This window comes from Aythya marila, assembly GCF_965140915.1.
Source record: "Aythya marila genome assembly, chromosome: 2".
NCBI classification, from domain to species: Eukaryota; Metazoa; Chordata; class Aves; order Anseriformes; family Anatidae; genus Aythya; species Aythya marila.
In genome coordinates, this window is record NC_139043.1 from 5,886,104 (window position 1) to 5,901,120 (window position 15,017).

General features: G+C 47.4%; 1 long non-coding RNA gene across 1 annotated transcript; it reads left to right on the plus strand.

Moving 5' to 3' along the window:
- The first annotated feature begins 1,783 nt into the window (after positions 1-1,783).
- On the plus strand, positions 1,784-6,215 carry LOC309874577. Its single transcript, XR_014316863.1, has 3 exons — positions 1,784-2,038; positions 2,724-2,877; positions 5,033-6,215. It is a non-coding gene; the product is annotated as an uncharacterized lncRNA (long non-coding RNA).
- Positions 6,216-15,017: the final 8,802 nt, after the last annotated feature.

Consider the following 15,017-nt stretch of genomic DNA (forward strand, 5'->3'; position numbering starts at 1 on the left):
TCCTTGAGACTAACACATCATTTAAGTTTTCAAATGATGGGGAAACCTAGAAAGTGACAAAGAAAGAAGAGGTCGGGGGGACTGGGTACCCCTGATTGCTTGCTATGATCATTGCAGGCAAACAATATGAATTTCTTGGCAGCCAAATATACATTTATCCTTTGAGGAATGAAGACTTTCTGTGCACGCTTACAGTACAGAACAATGCCCAGGAAGCAGGCGTTTTGAGAATTGTTTTCCGGGGGTTAGATGGATCCTGAAGCAAGCCCGCTGCACAGAAGTAGGGAGGCTGTGGTCTGTGTCTGGCACAGATCTGATGGCTGTGGGTGTTGACATGGTTATAATTCCACCGTTGAAGAAATCTTAATAAATTGTAGAGAGCTGCAAGATGATAAAAGAATTTGAATATATAGATATGGCATACACTGACATGCTTAAAGGGCCCTCAGGGTGTCTAGAAAAGCAGGGGAAAAGCTAAGGGATGACTTGACTCTGGTGATAGAAGTATATTCAGCTTAACTGATATGGGCATAATAAGATCAGACATCCAGAAATTTAAGCTGGTCAAATTCATATTAGAAACAAGATATATATCTTTCAGCAATGAGAAATGAATCAAGTACAGGAATCATTTCCTAAGGTTGGTATTTGAGTTTCCATCCAAGGTTTTTCCTTTTTTTAAAACCAGATCAGATATCTTTATGTTGTTGTTTTTGTTGTTATATATATATATATACATATGAATAATATATTACTAGATTAATAATGACACTAATGTAGCCAATACCAATCAACACAGGTTCATGTATATATCAATCATAAAAACAAGAATAAATCCTTCCAAGTCTTACGATGTATAAAACTCTTAATTTTATATTTGCCCAGGATTCTGTAGATACATAAAGGATCATAAAACAACCTATCCTGACTCTGAGACTTGGGTCAGAGGACCAGGATCAGAGCAGTCAGCTTCTTGAAAATTCATGGGGAAAAAAAATAAACTAAAATAAATCAGCAGGTTAGTCTTTATTTCTTAGGTCAGGGAAGTTGTCTCCCCTGTGTTTCATCATTTTGCCTTTCAGATCCTGCAAGAAATAGTCAGATTCTGTGGTGTGCCTGAATCCCCAGATAGACTTATCCAAAATGAGCAATTAAAAAGCATAATAAATATAAGCAAAAATTATAAACCAAATATATAAATAAATAAACCTGGAACAATTCTGCAATGTCCTCTAGTCTGACTCTTCTGAATCATCAATTAATGACCTACTTAATCACATTAATGTTTTCTCTAGTCCTGATCAGACTTGCTTATGCTTAATGCTTTATTATATTAGCCTACTATTTAATGTGAACCAGGTATACACGAACATCTCACCAATCAGATCCATTTATCTACTAATGCTCCAGCAGTCACTCTGTTGCAAGAGAGAGTAGAACGTGATAGCTAGATATTTTTTTTAATTAATTAGTTTGTCAAGCTTATTTTAAAAAGGAGAAACTTGAGCCTAAGTTTGCCTGTCAAGCAAAAAATACTATGGCTAGATAGATTTCCAATGCATGAAATTCAAGAGGAGTTAGGTTTCCCTTTGTGCCTTTGAAGAGCTCTCCTTTGTGTCCAAGAGCTTTGTCTTGGCTGACGAGCTCCCGGCACTTACCCACAGGCAGTTCGGGGACATTTTGCTCTGTTTCCAGGAAGCACCGTGACCAAAGGAAAACTGAGGGCTCGCAAAGACACGTGCCAGCCCAGTGGTAATTGCAGCATTTCTAAGGCTCGCTTTTTTTTTTTTTTTTTTTTTTTTTTTTACATATTTAAGGACTCAGTCATACAAATGCCCTTGGCTGCACACCAAAGATCGGACCTCAGCGTGATGGCTCTGACCTATTTCTCCACTGTGGCACACACATCCACTGTCTGAAGAGCCCGGCAGCTGGAAAACATGAGGAGGAAAGAGAAATGAAGCTGAGAGAAGCCTTTCCAAATTCTTCAATCAGGCCCAAACTAGCTTTGAATGTGGGCTGCTCTGCTATTGATTAGGTGAGCAGGGTCTGGGTGGGTTGTGTGTGGTGTCCATGTCAAGCATCCCCTTTTCTCATTCTCAGCACGGATTCCAGGAGAGCTGCTTTGCTTTGAAAGAAAAGGGAATTTCCCCATGCCAGTAGAGCATCGCAGGATGCAAAGGAGAGGGAAACCTCCTGTAACACAAAACCAGATGTTTTTGCAGTGGATCTCAACCAAGTGGAAGAAAATTTAAGATGTACTGGTAAAAAGAGCTTTATTAAGGGGGTGACTGACTGTGGGAAAGTGATGGAAGCAAATTTATGTGAAAATGTTAAACCAAAGTTTGGAAGCATCTTGTAAGATAAAAACATAGTTCACCTCTTCTTATTTTTAGGTTCTTGTACTGGGGAAGAGTCTGATTTGCTTTGCAATCTCAGTAAGCTTTGCCTTGTAAATAAGACTTCCTGTTGTCCTTCCTTCAGAGACGACATTTTCAGCATGAATGTTCCTTATTCAGGGAGTGTTAAGCCTTAAGAACAGTCTGTGCTTACAAGACGAATCCAGATGCTCAGCATGTAACGTGTCCTCTCTGATGTGCTTCCGTTAGGGCACCTTCTCCCTTTTTGATAGTGTCCTTTGCCCCAGAAGCTGAATCGAGCCTTGAAATATAGGGGCCAGGTTTTGCCAACTGCCTTAAATTAAATCACCTTTTCCTCTTCAGAGAGCCCAGCCAGCCTTGATGGAGCCATATAAGGTCCAAGACATGCCAGCAAGCTGGGTCAATCTCTGAAGGACTCAGGGGCACACTCCATGTCCCCAGGAGCTCCTAACCAGGACAAAGAGAGAGGAAGAAGGGAGAAGTGCAGCAAAGACTAGTACGTACCCTGATCACTCTTGTTTCATGCATATTGTATTATTCCAGCTCTGTAGAATTCTCACAGAATTTCTTGGGAAAAAAAAAAAAAATATATATATATATATATATGCAGCAGATGAATGTCCTGGGCTTGTCAGACTGCTGCAAATGTGTTATAGGGATGGGCTGTGTGCACAAAACAGATGTGCTTGAGGCATGATGAAAGCCCAAGCAAATGTCTGATGTCCCAAACTTGCACAGCCATGATCTCCACTCAGAGACACTAGAGCTGGCTGAGGAAACATGGGCAGACATGAACTTTCTTGTTTTCTGATATATATTTTTTTCTGATCTTGAGGTTTCATACCTCATTTCTTTGCAGAATACACTGGTTTTGAAGAAGTCCTTAAAGCTAGGAGAGGGAGGTTGACATGACTGGCCATAGCTCAAGGAAGATTCTAAGTATTAGGAGCTATATCTGAACTGATGATTGGCTAAATATCACACTTAGCTGCCATTCAGCCAATTTCCTTTTAATATTGCTGTTTTTGTATCTAGGGGTCATTGGGTCCAAGACAGAGGGCTTGGCAGCCCACATTGGCTGGGCCTACACCAACAAATCAAGCAGGGCCAGCTTGTCCCAGCCTTTTTTTCTGGCCCTAAGGGTGAACACCAGGACACAGCTCATTTTCTACAGATACTCATAAAGCAAGACATGTCAGTAGGATTACCCCCTCCTGTCCCCTTCCCCAAAACCCTCAGAGTGGCTTTGATAGGACAGCCACATACCCAGGTCCATGGGATGCTCTGAGCCATGCCAAGGCACCATCTGGGAGCCTGCTAGTTTGCACAGACCAAAAATCATGCCAGGGAGCAAGCTAAATTCTTGATGTTCACTGGAGAATGTTTGATCCTGTGCCCTAGTTCTGAGTTTACCAGCGTAGGCATGAGTGTACAGACCACCTAGTGCTGAGCTTAATTCAAGTGCTGCCATCACCGCCCTCCACGGGGTCTACAAGGAAGCAGGAACCAGCCTGGGATAGCAGAGAGCCTCTTTGATCTCTGCAGCAACAGTGCCCCAGTGACGATATGGGTAGGCAGCTTGAATGTGACCTGAGTTCATCCGAGATATCTCCGAGCTCTCCTGATAAGCCCTGTCTCGGGTAGGGAAGTGTTATTGCCCTGTTTATGCCTGGTGGAGATCACACAGCCAACCTACACGTCTCTCCAGCTCCCTGCTGCATCCCACCCCCAGCCACCCTAGTGCTGCACCAGGTGGGCTCAGTCGTGCTCTGTTCCCATTTGCAGATTAATCTAGCATCACATATCAGTGACTTTTCCTTGCCAAGATGATAGAAATATTCTGCTTTGGGGCTCAACCTACTTTTTTCCTTTCATAATCTTTTCTAGTGAGGGTATTTATTAATATGCCACCACTGCCTCAATTGCATTTTGGAGTGGGAGACAGATGTTGTGTTTTAATTTTCAGTTAAACTTGAAGAATCAACATGAAAAGCTTCAAACTTTTCATCTTTGAAGCCAGACAAGCATGGAGAGGTGTTTTTCAGAGCCAGGCTTGCTGGGGAGCTATTCATGAAGCTAGAGATGAAGCTATTTTGCTCCTCAGACAAGCAACTTTCAGACATTACAGAGCATTTCTTTACCAGATCTAAAACTGTGTTTTCCATCTGACCTCTAAGTCTAAAGAAAACTGCACCTTTCCTTTATAGTACTTAAATTTCCGTTTCTTAAGAACTCTGCTCAGGAGAACACACAATACAGAAACAGTCTGCATACTTTCAAATATGCCAGTGGTGACCTTCTTTATTTTAATGTCAAAACAGGGGCTCAGTCCCCAGTTGTAGCCAAATTTGCCGTGCTCATTTGCACCAGGCTACAGCAGCAGGTTGTGGCTGCTGATCTGTTAAAGTGGTACTGGCCATTTGAGTGATTTCTGTGTTTTTATGGCTTCTTTTGCACTTCCTGAGATTGCAGGAATTTTATTCTTATGTTTATTGATGACTTCTTTGCCTTTCTGGTTGAGGAGGAAAGCTCTCCAACCTAGCAGCGAGTAATGTGCAGACTCAAAAATTAGAAGGAAAAAAAAAGGGGATGTGGAAGTTGATGTTCTCCTTGAAAATCTTGCAGTTCTGAAGCCAATATTTTCCTTTCAGGAGGGCCCAAAGGGCTGAGGTCTGTCAGGCCCACAGATGGATTTAGCTCTCAGTGAAGATACAAGGCATAAACTGAGTACCTGCAAGCGGGTGATCGACTCCCAGCTCTCACAGCCACACCGCTGAGGAGAGGGACAGGATAACTCTCAGTTCTGGCTCATTACAGACTTGATGGTATCTCCCTTGTAAGTTACTAAACCCATTTTGTTCATTTTGCAACACATCAATTTTATGGCTGAGCCTGAAGTATTTACTCGTCCTTGGGGTTTGCAGTTGTTGAGATACAGGATGTAAAAGCTTGCATGTAAAATGTGCCTGAACTCTGCTACCCATTCAACAGCGAGTCAATAGTTCAGGAGTTAATTCATGAGAAGAAGGGAGTAAAAACACACCAAGGTCAGGATCTCATGACCCACAGTCTGTCTATAACTCTATCTGAAGGACCTTGTAATAGATAGGTATGTGGCTTGGAAAATACATAATGTTGTGGTTAAGTGAGGCATTTCACAAGTTTTGTAACATCGTACTACTGGCAAACTTTCTTGAGCGCACATCATATTCAGATCGGAGATCTCAGTGGGATGGAAAACGTTAGGGTGATGAAGGTTTTAAATCTCATGACACACAAGCTGATATGCCAAAAAATATTTACAAGCTGGTGAGTGTCCCATAAACTCCCTCCAAAGATTTTTCTCGTTAGGCACCGGAGGAGCTGTGCTGATTTACTCCAGAGCTCTCGTCCTCTCCTCCCCATCGCCCAGCAGCCAGGGAGTGCCAAGCCCAGGTAACCTCTCCAACATCCCATTTGCTGTTCCTCCTCACAGCTCCAAGAGGTTTGTGTGCTGTCAGCATCCACAGCCACTTTCCTGGCTTTCCACCACTGATGTGGTATGGGGAAGATTTAGGTTTCCAGCTCTGCACATCTCAGGGCAGGAGGCCCATGTTGAAGTATGGTTTCAAGGCATCCTCCTTCCCACTTTAACTTTAAAATGCCAAATTGCCCAGCCCTAGAGAAAAGGCTCCACCACCTCTGTAGTGAAATGTGAACCTGGTAAGGCACAAGAACAAAGCTAAGCTCAGCAGGGCCCACAGGCTGAATGCTTTCCATCTGCCCAGCCTGGTGACCCTTGAGCAGAGCTTGGGATCCCATGTCCCAGTCTTGCACCAGGCCATTACACATGAGCTGGAAGGGGCTGGAAGGGGCTGGGAATGGTCTAGCTCCTTCACGGGACGCTGGAGCACCTTTGCAGGATTACAGCTTTGCAGAATGGACAGCGGTTTTCATCATTAAAGGATGTGCTTATGGTGTCCAAGGGGCTGGTGGCATGGTCCTACATGGCCAGATGCTCTCTGCACTGAAGTTGTTCTCCAGATTGGACCAGGGAGATGACCTAGCTTGAAGAAAGAAAGGAAGGGGAAGGAAGATGGGACTTCCTAAATCCAGGCAAGGTCCATGGGGAAGAGAGCAGCAGGGGGAGGTGGCAGGGTTCGGGGACAGGGAGGAGGGCTGCTCTCTGCCAGCGCTGCCTCGTGCTCTTGTCTCATGATTCACGGGGCTGCTGCCAGCTTCTGGTGTGACCTGGGGTAAAATCACTGACTTTCTGTTCCTCATGTGCAAAACAGGACTCTTCATACTTCCCTTCATAACTGCCCTCTCTGTTTATGGCATGGGATGGTTGTGCCAGAGCACGTGTGGCTGCATGCAAAGGTACAGCTCTGAGCCCTGCTGGTTTCCTGCAGGACCTGGTGCTGTTACCTGAGCATTAATTCAGGGGAACATTTGTACCTGGACTTTTAAGGCAGCCCTTGCCTACCGAGGGTTTTCCTCCCTTTCTCTTGTAGGTTCTTCTTGCAGCAACCTGGAAAATAAGGGGCAGGAGGAGGGAGGGAGTAAAGCATTAATGGAACAAATGCTCCAAACTCGCTTCCAAAAACATTTCCATCTTCCGGCAGCGTAGCAGCTGCGGCATGTCCGACGCTGTGTTTGCCGTAATGGTCACCAGCTGCGAGGAACCGCTTTTTTATTGACCAGAGCACTTCCTCGGGGCTGCAATAGATACCAAACACCTCCAGCTCCAAATTTTGCAGGTGCCCGGAGCTGGGGCTGGATTTCCTCTCTCCCCCCACTGCCCTCCAGCCCCTAACAGCGGTGCTCTGCTCTCCCAGCAGGTCTGAAGCCCCACGCACACCCATCCTAGAGCCACGGTAATTAAGAGACGTTTAAAGAGGTAATATCAAAGATAAATCAGGTAGCAAAAATAATTAAGAAATAATAAAAACTAAGACTTTTTTTTTTTTTCAGGAGGATCTTTTGAGGAGGGGGGGGCTGGATATAATCTTTTTGAGCGCTCTATTATAAGCCCTGAGTTATGAATAAATCCATATTTTAACATCTGGGATTCATAACATCTTGCTGACAGTCAAATCTCATAAAAGATGTGGTGAGCTCTACAGATGTGGGAAACCTCATTCAGTGAGCTGCATAACAAAGGAAATCTAGTGCTTTTCCACTATTCCTTGTTAACTCTGTGTCTCACAGCAGTGGCTGGACGCTGCGGTCCTGACACCAGCGAGGAGCAGAGCTGCAGGGTCACCCATGCTGGGTGCACCCTTGCTCAGAAATGGGCTCAGCATCACTGCTGTAAAATAATGGGGGAAATAAGTGTGGGATTGCCATCCCTCTTGGTGCTCCAGGCTGTGTGTTCATGTATCAGCAAGTAGTTTCTGCCTGGGGAGGCTTCCAAATAGAGGGACGAGGTGATGGAAAGCACCACCCGAGGCATCACGAAGATGCGAGGCTAAGGGATGTGCCTAGGGTTTGTGTGAATGTCCCTTTGATCCCAGCACGGGATCTTCACGAGGTAAAACGGGGGGAAGGAAGGGAAGAAAAAGGACAGGACATGCTGTCACCCCCATCTCACAAACCCACGTGAGCCTCCACGGCTCCTCCAGTGGGGACATAGCCGGTGGAGGTGGCCGCAAACCAGACCCAACGCTTGTACTGCCATGGGTGTTACAGCAAGCCAGCGTCTCCTTTCTATTGGGTAAACCCAAGGAAAGCAAACAGTTTATTATGGTCTCATTTAATTTGGACTTATATAAAGTTGGAGCATCCCAGCCTGTATTTAATGCATTTGTGGCGGCGGGGATTTTTTTTTTTTTCCCTCCCCAAATAGCTCACCATTGATTTTCCTCTTAACAAGTGCTCCTGCTCTGACAGTCCATCTCACTCTCCGTGTTCAGACTAAGAGGTTGTAATCTTCCCGTCGGTGATATCTGAATCCCTTAGCCGTGGGCATGGTTATGTTTTCACTAAAAGAGGATTAGGGCCTATTAATCAATAAAGATGAAGTGGGTTAGCGGAGCCGTGACAAAGACGGGGTTATTTCGCCCAGGCTGGAGAGACAGGCACGAAATAAAACAGCGCCTCAACAGCCTTGTTCTTAGCAATGGGTTTTAGGTGTGTGAAAGAAATGGGTAGCGAGGAAAAAAGCCCTGCAAAGAGCTGATGCCAATATCTGGATGATCACCCCGTTATTTCTTCAGGCTGTCCGTGGTGCAAGTGCTGAGAAGAGGAGACCACATCTCATTCTTGCCATCCCTGATGCCAAATCTCAAAACGCTTTATGGCAGGAGGGCAGAATTACTCGTGTCGGACAGAGGGGGAAACTGAGGCACACGATTTGTTTGTGAGCCTGTAGGAAATGGGAGGCAGGGCAGGAGAAGAGAAAATAGGCTTTGCGAGTGCAGCGAGTCCAGCCCAGCTGGCTGCCTTGCGTGACTTACGCTAAGAGGCTGGCAGGCCTCTAGAGCAGAGCTAAAGCACTGGAACTATGAATTTCCAAGCTTTCAAATATTTGGATAGCCTATAAATACAATTTTAAGCTCCTAATCCCCCCCTGTCAAATGGTGTCATTTTTTTTCATCTTCCTTTTTTTTTTTTTTTTTTTTGGTTTCGACCTCCCTTCTTTGCAAAGGTTTTGCTAAAGCAGCCTCAGCTCTGACATCATCTGAGAATTTCATTTAACAAAATGTTTTGAATCATTTGTGCCGGTTCTGGCAACTCTGCCAATGGAAACAGCCCCTGCAGCAAGTGCGATTTTAAACCTTGAATGTGCATTTTTTCTTTCTTCTCCCACAGTTGCATTCAGAGCAAAAGCTCTCCCCTTGTCTCTGGGCCAGCCCTCCCTGAGAAGGGGCTGCTCCAGGACATCGGGCGCACAGGGTTTGTGTGCCCAGGGAGAGCTCATCCAGAGACAGGGCAGCTTTTTGAGTCCCTGTCCCATGTAACTCACCTGGGGTGGGGAAGAGGAGGAGGAGGATGGGCTGAGGTAGCGTTTGCCTCGTTGATGTCCTTATATGAGGTTCTCCTTCACTCTTTTTTTCAGGAACAAAACGTCCTGAACCAAACAAGGCAGAGATGCAAAGATCTCAGCCCTCCGAGCTGCATTTAATGCTCATCAGCCTTCATACAGCAAAAACAAGCAAACAAACAAGGTGGCCCTCAACTATCCCTGATGCACTACTGCCAGATGTCTTCCTTCTCATGGCTTGCATGGACAGTAGTTGGTGCTTGAGGTTGTTTTAGGAAGCAGGGATGATGTCCTTTTCAAATACTTGACTCTCAGCAACACATCTTTGACCTGCCAAACCCAAAAGATGTGCATAAAGAGCCTCTGCAAACACGCTCAGGCTTATAATAAGAGGGTGTAATAGATAGTAAGTGCAAATGACTCATTCACCGAGATTTTCCAGGATTAGACAGCAGCAGAAGGGCAACGGCTGTGTAAAATGGACTTTAAAAAATAATCTTCTAATAAGATTTTAATAAACCTGTTAGTAAATTACAATGCTTGACTTCAGGAACTATTTCTCCCCTGCAGTGTCTTTCTGCGGAGGTGAGGCTGCGATGCTCTGCGACGTGTGTGACACAACCTCGACCATGGGCAGAGCCTAGCGGGGAAGGGATTCGTCAAGTCAATGGATGAACAAAAAAAAACAACCTGTGGGGAGCAGTTCAGTCCCCAAAAGCTGCTTCAGGCCTCCCACAACATTTTCTTCTGGGATTCAACTCAACCTTCTTTACTTGGAGTCTCTTCTTGTCTTTTTCTTCCTGTTGCCCTGAGTAGATTGATTTCTAAATGAAAATAAATGATGGCTCTTGAAACAAAAAGCCTCCTCTTTTCATTGCCCTCCAGACTGTGTGTAGCAACTGCTGGCTCACCAAAGCCTTGCTCTAAATCCGGCGTCTGGACACGCAGGTGCGTATGCCCGATGCAGCGGGTCTGCCACATTTTTTTGGTATTTTTTAGAAGTCTGTCTCCTGGGGTCAGGTCATTACATGGGAATCTCGGCTCTCCTTTGGAGCAGAGAACTCATTTTTGCAGCTGCCACGGTCGGGGTGGAAAGCTCACGTGTGCGAGTGCTTAGGGGCTTGAAACCCAGAATGCAAACCAGAAGGACCCGGGGTTATTGGCCCTGCTGAATCCTCTCTGAAAAGCGGCCTGGTTGTGTTTAAGCTGGACCCAGCCCAGCTGCTCGTCTGCTGGGAGGTGGTGGGCACTTTGGTCCCAGCAGGACCGTGTCCGTCTCCCTCTCTGCCTCCTGCTGAGGGCTGTCAGTAATTTATCCCGTTGCTTTATGGAAGTTTCTCCCACATAGAGATGTTGCCACCCATAAAAGATGTTACCACCCATAACATTAACACATTATGTTGTTAAGTGTATCTGGAAGCGTGTTTATACGGATACACGCATCTTCCATTTTCATTTTTACTCTCTGGGAAAACCTTTAAGCGAGGGGGCAGATGCAGCTCCTCTGTTTTATCCCTATCCTATAGGATGAATAGGGAAAATAAACTTCAGATACACCCCAAAGCCTCCTTGCTACACCACAGAAGGGGCACTTTGTGGGGCTGCCCAGGTCCCTACAACCTTTGCACAGTTAACCGGGTGCTGTCTGAGTCAGAAGTTTTTGTCCTCCAGGACCATTAGCGCTGCAGCCTTCAGCAGAAATACATTCTTCCGATGGCCAGCGTCCCAGAAAAGCAAAATTTCTCTTTTGCAACCGCCCAGTGCTGCAACCCATCTGCTTGGCTAATCCGTGTGGGGTAAGGCGGTTTTGGGACGCGGCGCAGCGTTTCATGGCACGGTTGCTGGTGACGCAGGAGACCTAACAGGGCTGCTGCTGCTGGCTGGGTGGCAGCTGGAGGCAGGACACACGGGGACACGGGCAGCAAGGCTTTGCTGCAGCCCATGCAGAATCCCTCCAGCAGGAATCCCTCAGAGATGAACGCAGCGTGTCAGGGTGCCAGCTTCTGCACGGGGAAACCTGCAGGCAAAAAGGGAAAGCCCGGATGGGTCACAACGTATTTGAGCAAAACTTATGCATCTGGCATGATTGCAGGTCGGAGAGGTGGATGCTGCCAGGCCCTCTGGGGTCAGGTCTCCCAGCCAAAGAGCTGGCATCCAGGAGATCTCCGGAGTTTAAAGGCAGAAATGAGCCCTTGCAGTGGCTTTAAGGAGCCTCCAGCCCTCTCCTGTGCTCACTGGGGCAGCAGAAGGAGGCTGTGCCCTGCCCCAGATGTTCCCATTCCCTGTTTAACACATTCGCCCCAATTTTGCATCAGAATGGGATCGTGCTGAGATGTTGGAGCCTGAAGGCTTGGTCCTTTGCTGGAGGCAGGGGGGCAGTAACATTTTTCAGACAGCTCAGGTATTTCCTCCAGAGCTCGTCTGCCACGTCTGCCAAGTCACCCCGCACATATTTGTGCTCTGGATGGGGCTTTGCTGGTTAAGGACGGGTAGGATGAAGCCTTGAGGAAGCCTCTTACAGGATGGGACAGTGGTGGCTTTGCAAAGTTTTCAGGGTGAGACCATGGCAAGGGCAAGGAACAAGCCCTGAGCAGTGCCTGGAAAAACCTTTGCCAACCCCAGACCTGGGTGCTAGTGTCTAGAGCAGCTTCACTGCAAAGCAACCAACAGACACCAAAATCTGCTTTTTCTCTCCAAAAGCCACCACCAGCCAGCCCAGTGGAAGGGCAATAACCCTCTCGCTCAGTCTCCCTCACAGTTTATGATAAAGAGCCTTTTGTTGCATTTTAATTTGCAAACTTTCTCTTCTGCCATTCTCATGTACCACGGTTCCGGAGACTCACATAATTATTTTTACAAGAAACGCTTTCAGACAAATAAGTCTGGGGAGGCTTGTAATTTCTATTACCTCATGGCGACTCCATTGATAGACAGCAGCACACCTTGGGAGAATTAGGGAGCAAAAAGTAATGGGGGTTTTGTCCTCGCAAGACAGAGCTGCGAGCACTGCCTGGCTCGCGGCCAACAACACCAATTACAAACCAGGAGCGGGAGACAGGTCCTAGTGCTGAAAAATTACCATTTTCCAATGCGCCCGGGAATGCAGAAGCCGTGCTGTAAGCTACCATTTTCTTCAGGGCCTGTGAGGAATCCAGGAGTGTGATTTCGGCCCCCCTAGGTGTTTAGAGATGGCTTATTGTCACTAAATGTGCCCAAGGATGGAGCTTGCATTGCTGTTCCTTGCCTTTGCCGCCGCTCACAACTCTTCCCCGGCTGCTTTTTATTTTTCCGGAAGCCCTTTCTGTCAGGAGACCGAACGCACGAGCATAAAAAGCAATTTCGGAGGCTGTGTCATTGGCAATTACACCTGAAAGCTGGAGATTTAATTACTGTGGTACCCGTGCAAGAGGAGTTGTGGCGGTCCCATCACGCGAGACGTTTCAGCGCTAAACCAGGCGGCTTCACCACATGTCAAGGAGCAAAAAGCAGAGTGCTCAGCATCATCCACCCCCAAATCCCAGCACGAGGGCTCCCGTTGACACCCAAGCTAACAATTAGGTGGGTTAATTGAGGACACAGCTGTCTGCCTAACGCTGCCTTCCTCTCACACCTATTTTCCTTGCTGCTAACCATCGCTGGTGGTGGTGGAAGCCGCTCGGCACTGTCGCAATTCCCACTTCATGCCTGCATTTTCAATTAACACTCTTTTTTTTTTTCTTTTTTTTCACTCGGGTTGATGATTTTTGCACATTTGCTGGGAATCAAACAGTCCTGTCGGCACTCCTAAGCACGCAGGTCATGTTCTGCAGCTCTCCCCAGCTACGAGGGTGCATTTAGGAGAGCGTCGTATCATGATGCCCTGGTAGGTACCGAGGACACAAGGAGCAGACAGCAGTTAGCACGTGTCACTAAACGCATCCATAACCACCCAGCGGGTGTATGACAGCACAGCATATAGGGCCTGAAATGCTACAGATCCAGCATCAGCCCAAAGCAGGAGCAGGTTCTCACGGAGCTGTGGCAGAGTGGAGTCACTGAGGAAGATGCAGGACATCTCCATCACATCCGCACGGCCAGTGGAGGTGAGCAGCCCCAGGTGTGTTTGAAGCAAAGACTCCAATTTTTCAGTTTAACGCCCATCTTTTAGGGGAAAAAACATTTTAGGGGAAACTTGTGTTTCAGATGTGCGGGGTGGGACGGAGCCCTGGCAGCAGGAAAGGCAGCCCAGCAGTGGCAGCTTATTGGGACTGCACAGTGCATGATAAAACCAGATGGGAAAGCACCCAGAGGCTTTGTACCCAGGGAAAATGCTTTTTGTTCTGCAGGGGTGGTGAGGAGCTCAGCATGCAGGGCTTGTCCCCCATTATCTGGCCACCCCGTAAATCTCACAGCATCTCCCTCCAGTCCTTCCCGCTGCATCCTGCGCTTGGTCTCAGCTGCTGCGCTTTGCTGGGCCGGTCAGCAGGGAATTTCCTCCCACTGGAGCAGTGCTCGCATGGCACCCAGCCAGGGAACCCAGCTCCGGGTCGGTGCTGCCAGCAGCCCTTGGCAAAGGAGAGCAGCGAGGGCTTTCCTGGGCACGGGGGAGAGGAGGATATCCCTACTGAGATGAAAAAGCTATGCTAAAAACAAGCAACCTGGTTCAGGTTAAAAAGAAACAGTTGTGTGTTGTTGGTTTGTTTTGTGTGTTTTGTTTTTTTTTTTTCCTCTCGAGTTCGTTTGTTGGAGGATGGAGTCTCAGAGATGTAACATCAACAAACTGCACGTCGAGTCAAAGTGAAATATTTCATTCAACCTACACAGGAAAACGTCTCGTGTTATTTGAGGGCTATTTACCCTTCTGTGTACGCTTCCACTTATTTATGCACGTAATGTTTTCAGGCTGATTTTAAGACAAGAAATGCTGATTCAAAAAGAAGAGCCAGAAAGTTTTGTTTCAAAGCTTCTTTCTCTCTCCGACACACAGAAACGTGCAGACCGGGGTCAGAATTGCTCACTGCATGACTGAATCGCTGAATAATTCCAGTCCTGCACGGGGCTCTAGCCCACAGCGGCTTTACTTTCATCGAAATAAATATAAGCAAGAAGTGAAGCCTGGAGGTCGCCGGTAGCCTTCCCAAACTTTTTCCAGGATATCCCCTTTCCCCCATGCCCTGGGTTTTGTGCCAAGCACAGCTAAGGGACAGTGACCAACGACCTCCCCCCCGTCCCACAGCGGCGTCTGATAGAGAAGCGAGGTTAGGTTCCGCTCCCATCATACCGAAAGCTCTCCGGGTCCCCAGGGATGGCGTGGTGACACCACCTCGGCGCCAGGACCCGCGTCGGGCTCGGAGATGGGTGACCGCAGCCGCTGGGGTCCGAGACGGAGCCGCCGGGTGTAGCCTGCGAGCCGGAGGAAGCGCGGAGCCAGCGTACAACCTGAACTTGGTCAGCCGCGACCCGAACCCCGAAGAGGAAAGCCTGCACGCATGACGTCTTCCTGTTAGGAAATATTAATCACGGCCGTGTCCAAACATGGTCAACGAAACCTCAGGAAAACCACTCCTTTGGCGACTGAGCGCTGCAAGCCGTCATGTTCAGGAAGGCAGCAGGGCACTGGCTGCACTTACGTATTGCCTCCATGATGTCTGCGTCTGGGAAAGAAATTCAGCTCATCCCGGCCGTGCTTTGGG